Here is an 8,288-nt window from a genome sequence, read left to right on the forward strand (position 1 = left end):
CAGACCTATATCACAATCCCTGCCTTGCTAGCGGAGTGCTGGGATATATAATAGGACATGGTATATTTTATGGACTGTAAATGAAAAAGACCAGCCTATTTATGAAATATGGTTTAACTTTAGGTTGTCAGGAGACACTTACACTGGAAAACAGAAAGTGGGACATTGGGTCACCCTAGGCCAAGAGGCAACTACTCTTAAACTCTGTTTACCAGCCCACACCTGACTGCAGGAGAAACTGGAGTCGTATCATGGACTGTGTTTATAGGTTAGCCCTGAATCTCCATATATTTCACAAACTATTGCTGGTAGCTTTACGTTAAATCAGTGACTTATCAGAGAGTGTTCCGTACGGTCAAAAATATGTCGATTTTATACCCCCTTTTTTTTTCCTTAGGAATCACCAGCATAGTAGGTATTTGTGCTCATGTGAGCTTACACTCTAACAACAATACGTGATGATAACAGCACATTCCTACATTTCTCAGGGCGTTCCAGAAAGGAAGGAAAACTGAAACAATAGCAAAAAAAATGTATCTAGATACATGGCTACTGAAATGGTTCACGGTGAACTAATTAAAAAGAGAAGGTAAATTCAATGTCCGGATGCTTGTAAGAAAGTAAATCTTACACGTAAATAACATGTTTATAATATTATTATATAATACTATTTAGATAATGACAATGGATTTAACCCGCATCCTTTGTATTTGTTATTAGAATATATATATATATATATATATATACACACTCACTGGCCACTTTATTAGGTACACCTTGCTAGTACCAGGTTGGACCCCATTTTGCCTGCAGAACAGCCTTCAATCTTCGTGGCATACTTTCTACAAGATGGCATCACGCAGTTGCTGCAGATTTGTCGGCTGCACATCCATGACCCAAATCTACTACATCCCAAAGGTGCTCTATTGGATTGAGAGCTGGTGGCTCTGGGGGCTATTGCAGTACAGTGAACTCATTGTTATGTTCAAGAAACCAGTTTGAGATGATGTGAGCTTCGTGACATGGTGCATTATCCTGCTGGAAGTAGCCATCAGAAGATGGGTACACTGTGGTCATAAAGGGATGGACATGGTCAGCAACAATACTCAGGTAGGCTGTTGCGTTTAAATGATGCTCAGTTGGTACTAAGGGCGCCCCAAAGTGTGCCAAGAACATGTCCCCCACACCGTTTCACCACCACCACCAGCCGGAACCTTTGATATAAGGCAGGATAGATCCAGGCTTTCATGTTGTTTACGCCAAAGTCTGACCCTGCCATCTGAATGTCGCAGATGGAATCGAGACTGTTATTCCAGTCTTCAATTGTCCAATTTTGGTGAGCTTGTGCAAATTGTAACCTCAGTTTCCAGTTCTTAGCTGACAGGAGTGGCACCCAGTGTGGTCTTCTGCTGCTGTAGCCCCATCTATTTCAAGGTTCAACCTCTTGTGCGTCCAGAGATGGTATTCTGCATACCTTGGTTGTAATCTCTAGTCAGTCTGCCCATTCTCCTCTGACCTCAGACATCAACAAGGCATTTTCGCCCACACCACTGGATATTTTCTCTTTTTCGGACCATTCCCTGTAAACCCTAGAGATGGTTGTGCATGAAAATCCCAGTAGATCAACCAGCCCGTCTGGTACCAACACCCATTCTAATGCTCAGTTTGAACTTAAGAAAGTTGTCTTGACCACGTCTACATGTCGAAATGCATTGAGTTGCTGCCATGTGAATTCCAGAATTCCCTGTTACATGTGCAAGCTCCATGCTAGTAGTTTGGGGTCACATCACATTGCTCTGCATGACCTTTCTCAGCGCCCACCCCCCAGATTTTCGTTATTTGAACTGAAGCAGGGAGCAGCAGGCAGATCCACAGAGTTGGCATCTAGGATTCCTCATTTGAGGCACTTTGGGCTCTATTTAAACTTCCCCTTAGGTTAAAAAACGCCAAGCGCACATAACAACAAAAGCAAATAGGCTGTTCTCTATAATCAGCTGTGGAGACATTCCAGACATTCTACCACTGGCAGCACTATACCTCTGAGAAACACATAACCTACAAACGAAAATACAAAACGCTACTAGTCTAATAAGTACATATTGCAGTAATGGAAGATTCCAAGATTCATATGGTTTTATTATGTGAGACTGAAGTCAACCTCTGTCTCACAAGTGCTCAAAACTGACATAAGATATTTTTACTTTCCCCTCCAGAATTTAAAAGTGAATAATTACTTACGTGAACCTCTGTTATTAAAGGTCCTGTTTCAACTACTCAAACTCTTCCCAGGAATAATTCCTTAGTCATTTAAATCTGTACAATATGGTGGCGCTCTGTTAAGTCTGTAACAGACCCAGATTTTGGTATTGATTTCGCTGATTTTGATGTTATATTGCAAAGGAGACTGTACTCTGACCCAACAAGCCCTCGTACGAAGGTGTGTCTCATACATACTGTACATTTTTTCCATGGGAATAGGAAAGCAGATCCAGCTGTTTTTCTTCTTTCATTCAACATGAACTGAAGCAAAATGTATGATCTACCTTTCGATCTATACAGCCCAGATTTAATCAGGGTGATATTATCCATGGGCAGGACACTTTTCAACAGGTTAACTGCCACTTATTGCATAAGATAACTAGCCAAACAGTACGATTACTTACAGAATGTAATGATAGACTATTCTACCTTAGGTTAGGCGGCAGAGGCAGCAATATTTGCTCATTGAGAGTTTCCTACCCAGTGGTGAAACAGGTGGGCACTGCGGCCATGACAGGACATGGACTACATTGGAGCCAAACCACTTACATGCAGGGATGGCTAGCACTTTCTGGCCTGGGGGGCATGTAAAGTCAAGTGGCCCCTTAGCTCCTCACCGACATTGTAACTAACATACACTTACCTTGAGCGGAGTCTGAGCCTGTCTTCTCGCACATATCCCTGTTTGAAGAATTAGCATACCTGGGAACTCTCAGAGTTTGCCCCTGAACCTCAGGGTTTTTGCCTCAATCTCAGGTTGAAGGGGCAGATTCTGATGGTCACACAATCTGGAGCTGATTCCTTCCTATTCTACACTGCTGTGGACATACATAACACTGATGGTTGTGCTCCCACTATGTTATGGCTGATATCCCTGGTTGAATGCAAGTGAATTAAGTGTATCTTTAAATAATGAAAAGTCAAGGTTTCCATGATGACCCACATTATAGCCATTTGGATAATACCGTATTTGCTCGATTATAAGACGAGGTTTTTTCCAGAGCAAATGCTCTGAAAAATACCCCTCGTCTTATAATCGGGGTCGTCTTCTAATCAGACCCCAAAAAAATGCTGGCGCCATGCTGCTTACCGGTCGCGAGCAGCGTCTCTTCTGTTAGAAGCAGGGCAGGAAGCTTGCAGCGTCCTCACAGAACTCTATCTCCCCCCTCCCTCCTCTGAGGGCGGGGCCAGAGAAGTTGCTACAGCCGGTCCCCTGCAGAAGTCTGCGAGTGGGAGATCTGCAGTTCAGGTGAGGGGGTGGGGGAGGGTTTTTGAGTATGTGTGAAGTGTGTGTGATTAAGGGAATGAATGAGTATTTAAATGTTTGTGAATGAGTGTGAGTGTGTGTGTGATAGCATGGATGTGTAAGGGGGGTGGGGGTTGTAGCATGGCATATGGAGGCTGTAATCCCACTGCTATCATCCCCAGGTTCCAGCATGTACTGGCTGCCTTGGCTTGATAGGAGTGTGATTGCTGTTAGCAGTTTGATATATATATATATATATCAAACTGCTAACAGCAATCACACTCCTATCAAGCCAAGGCAGCCAGTACATGCTGGGTTAAAAGGCATATCATGGGGCTGAGTGGCATATAGGGGGTTAAAATGCATTTCTGGACCTCCAGAAATGCATTTTAACCCCCTATATGCCACTCAGCCCCATGATATGCCTATATACCTCCAGAAATGCTTTATACCCCCCTATATGCCACTCAGCCCCATGATATGCCTTTTAACCCCCTATATGCCAGAGTGGCATACAGGGGTATAAGGCATATCATGGGGCAGAGTGGCAAATAGGGGGGTATAAAGCATTTCTGGGGGCAGAGTGGCATAACTGGGGGGGGCAGGTTGGCAAATAAAAGGAAATTTAAAAAATATATTTTTCTCAATCATAGCTTTTATTAAACATGAAAATAATTTACATTAATTAATATTTACTGGTAAAACTTTTTCCCTATAGGGTAGTCTTATATTCAGGCTTTTTGTTTTTTTCCTAAATTAATATTTTGATTTTGGGGGGTCGTCTTATAATCGGGGTCGTCTTATAATCGAGCAAATACGGTATGTTTGACAAGTCACTACATAGAATCTTCATGATTGGCTATTAAAGGTTTAATATTTCAAAAGTCTCAGGGTCAACTCATTTAAAAAGTTCCCAGGTAGGAGAATTAGGACCGACACTCTGGGCCAGTCCACCCTCGCTTGCGTATTCTTCGTGCTGCTTGAATACTGCAATAAATTGTAACTTATTCCAAACCAAGACACCTAATGATCATGAATTGAGGTTTCCAGGGACACAGGACAGATCCCTAAGTTCTACAAATGATTTGGCCAATCAGAAGCAAGTGGTCACATTAGGTATGAGTAGTTTTGTAGGAAACAAGTGACAGAAAAAAATAATGTATATACAAATAAATAGAGGGGTTTCTATCAGGGCCGGACTGGCCCACCGGGATACCGGGAAATTTCCCGGTGGGCCGGAAGGTCCGGGGGCTGGGCGGCCATGAAGACAGCCGCTGAGCTGCCCCCCAGGCTGCCCGAAATCTAATCAAAGCGGCCGCTGGGTGCTGATGCGGCCGGCCGGCATCAGCACCCAGCAGCCGTGTGCGATGGCCGTCTAGTGATGGGAGCAGTGTGAGGGGTGAAAGCTCCGCCCTCTCGCACTGACCTTTCACCCCTCACGCTGCTCCCATCACTATGCGGCCATCAGATTGCTGGGAATGTAATCTGAACGGCCGATGCGTGCTGATGCCGCCGGCCGCCTCTGCTTTAATACTTTTTTTTTTACTTTATATGGCGAGCCGATCCAGCTTACCACATAAATAAAAAAAAAAAAGTGTTAAAGTAGCTCCGGCCGGCGGCATCTGCACGCACCGGCCGTTTAGATTACATTCCCAGCAGCCTGATGGCTGCATAGTGATGGGAGCAGCGTGAGGTGGAGGCTCCGCCCCCTCGCGCTCAGACTGCTGCAGCACCGGATGTCAGGTCAGTGGCATCCTGTCAGCATAGAGGAGAACAGTGTGCAGCTGCCAAGAAGTCAAGAGAAGTAGAAGGTGAGTAAAATAATGTATTTTTTGTACTGTATGTTTTTTGTATTTGTTAAGAACAAAAAAAATCGGCATGTGTGTGTATGTAAGTGTGTCCCCCTATATGCCACTCTGCCTCAGAAATGCCTTATACCCCCCTATATGCCACTCTGTCCCATGATATGCCTTTTAACCCCCTATATGCCAGAGTTGCATATAGGGGTATAAGGCATTTCTGGATGCAGAGTGACATAGGGGGTCAAAAGGCATATCTGAGGCAGAGTGGCATAAAGGGGGTTAAAAGGTATATCATGGGGCAGAGGAGCATATAGGAGGGTATAAAGCATATCAGGGAGGCAGAGTGGCATATAGGGGGCATAAGGCTTTTCTGGAGGCAGAGTGCCCCATGATATGCCTTTTAACCCCCTTCATGCCACTCTGCCTCCAGAAATGCCTTATACCCCCTATATGCCACTCTGTCCCATGATATGCCTTTTAACCCCCTATATGGCAGAGTGGCATATAGGGGGTTAGAAGGCATATCATGGGACAGAGTGGCATATATTATTTTTTATTTAATATGGCAAGCTGGATCGGCTTGCCATATAAAGTAAACAAAAATGTCCCATGATATGCCTTTTAACCTCCTATATGGCAGAGTGGCATATAGGGGGTTAGAAGGCATATCATGGGACAGAGTGGCATATAGGAGGGTTGAGGCATATCAGGGAGGCAGAGTGGCATATAGGGGGGGTATAAGGCTTTTCTGGAGGCAGAGTGCCCCATGATATGCCTTTTCACCCCCTTTATGCCACTCTGCCTCCAGAAATGCCTTATACCCCCCTATATGCCACTCTGTCCCATGATATGCCTTTTAACCCCCTATATGCCAGATTGGCATATAGGGGTATAACGCATTTCTGGATGCAGAGTGACATATAGGGGGTCAACGGCATATCTGGAGGCAGAGTGGCATAAAGGGAGTTAAAAGGGATGTCATGGGGCAGAGGGGCATATAGGAGGGTATAAAGCATATTGGGGAGGCAGAGGGGCATATAGGGGGCATAAGGCTTTTCTGTAGGCAGAGTGCCCCATGATATGCCTTTTAACCCCCTTTATGCCACTCTGCCTCCAAAATGCCTTATACCCCCCTATATGCCACTCTGTCCCATGATATGCCTTTTAACCCCCTATATGGCAGAGTGGCATATAGGAGGTTAGAAGGCATATCATGGGACAGAGTGGCATATAGGGTATAAGGCATTTCTGGATGCAGAGTGACATATAGGGGGTCAAAAGGCATATCTGGAGGTGGAGTGGCAAAAAGGGGGTTAAAAGGCATATCACGGGGTAGAGGGGCATATAGGAGGGTTGAGGCATATCAGGGAGGCAGAGTGGCATATGGGGGGGTATAAGGCATTTCTGGAGGCAGAGTGACATAGGGAGTAAAAGGCATTTCTGGAGGCAGAGTGGCATATAGGGGATTACAAGGCATATCATGGGGCAGAGGGGCATATAGGAGGGTATAAAGCATATCAGGGAGGCAGAGTGGCATATAGGGGGCATAAGGCTTTTCTGGAGGCAGAGTGCCCCATGATATGCCTTTTAACCCCCTTCATGCCACTCTGCCTCCATGAATGCCTTATACCCACTATATGCCACTCTGTCCCATGATATGCCTTTTAACCCCCTACATGTCTCAATCATAGCTTTTATTAAATATGGAAAAAAATAGTCTACATGAATTAATAAAGAAATAAAAGTTTCTTACCAGAATATCGTGAAGAATAATGTGATCAGTGTTTTGTTCCACTGAATAAAATGGAACTCTTTCATCTAAAAATGTTCGCAGTAGTAAATGTTTTGATCCCATTATGTGTAATGTATTTCATTTATTAGGGCCTTTTAACACTTTTGCTTTCTGGCATTTTAATACAAATAATACGATAAAAAGAATGGCGAATAGTGTGACTCGGGTGTGTATAAGGGGTGCGTGTGGGTATAAGAGCTTCACCGTGAGATAAACTATATGGGGCTGCTCTCCAAATTTTTCCAGGGCTGCTTTTCAGTCCCAGTCCGGCCCTGGTTTCTATTATCCCAAAATGTATTTAGGTATTTGACCTGAATTTGGAAACACCTCATATGCTTGGTTACAGACCCCCCCCCTATGACAGCTGCCACTGATGACAGGGGCATGGGTCACCAAGTGGTTGTTATAATGATCATAGCACTATTGGTCCTGTGGTCATCATCAGCCTACGCCTAAATAGCTGTTAAGTCCTATCTGGTTCATGGGAAAGGAGAGTAGGGAATCAGTAGCAGGTATGAGAAGAGTTACCCACAGTGGAGGGGTGCAACCTCTCATAGTGAGTAGAGCAGGGTCCAGTGGATAAGTAGAGGTCCACCAGGCCTTGATACACCAGAGTACTGTGGAACAGCAATCAGAGTCCAAAGGAATCAGCCGAGGAAACATGGTGGACTAGGACAAGGTATCAGATGAAATCAAGGTTGGTAGCCAGAATAACAAAAGCAGACTGAAGATGAAGGGATTGGACAGAGTGTAAGGTCAAACTACTAGCTAAGGTCAGTAACCAGGTAATTAATAACCAGGGGCCAGGGAGCAGGTCAAGAGAAGAGCAGAGGGATCAGGAACTAGGAACATGATTCAGGAAGCAGGTAACAGAACATTGCACTGCAAATATGCAAATGAGGCACAACAGCTGAGCAACTAAGGAAGACGCTAAACACCTTTATATAGTTAGTTGGTTAGCCTGGTTATTTGGTAGAGGTGCCTTTAAGAGGTTTAGCTTCATACGTGTGCCTGCCAGCAGTATCACTTATTCGTCACTTGGTGTCAGCAGAGGACCACCACCAACATCAAGATTTCCCTGCAGGTTTCATCCAACGAACGATGCTAAAGCCATAAAGGAAGATGAAGCCTGCAGGTGTGGAACCTGCTAAGAAGCAGAGGAGTGAAGACCCGATGGTCAGGTAAGTAT

This window comes from Spea bombifrons, chromosome 2, assembly GCF_027358695.1.
Source record: "Spea bombifrons isolate aSpeBom1 chromosome 2, aSpeBom1.2.pri, whole genome shotgun sequence".
In the NCBI taxonomy this organism is placed as follows: domain Eukaryota; kingdom Metazoa; phylum Chordata; class Amphibia; order Anura; family Pelobatidae; genus Spea; species Spea bombifrons.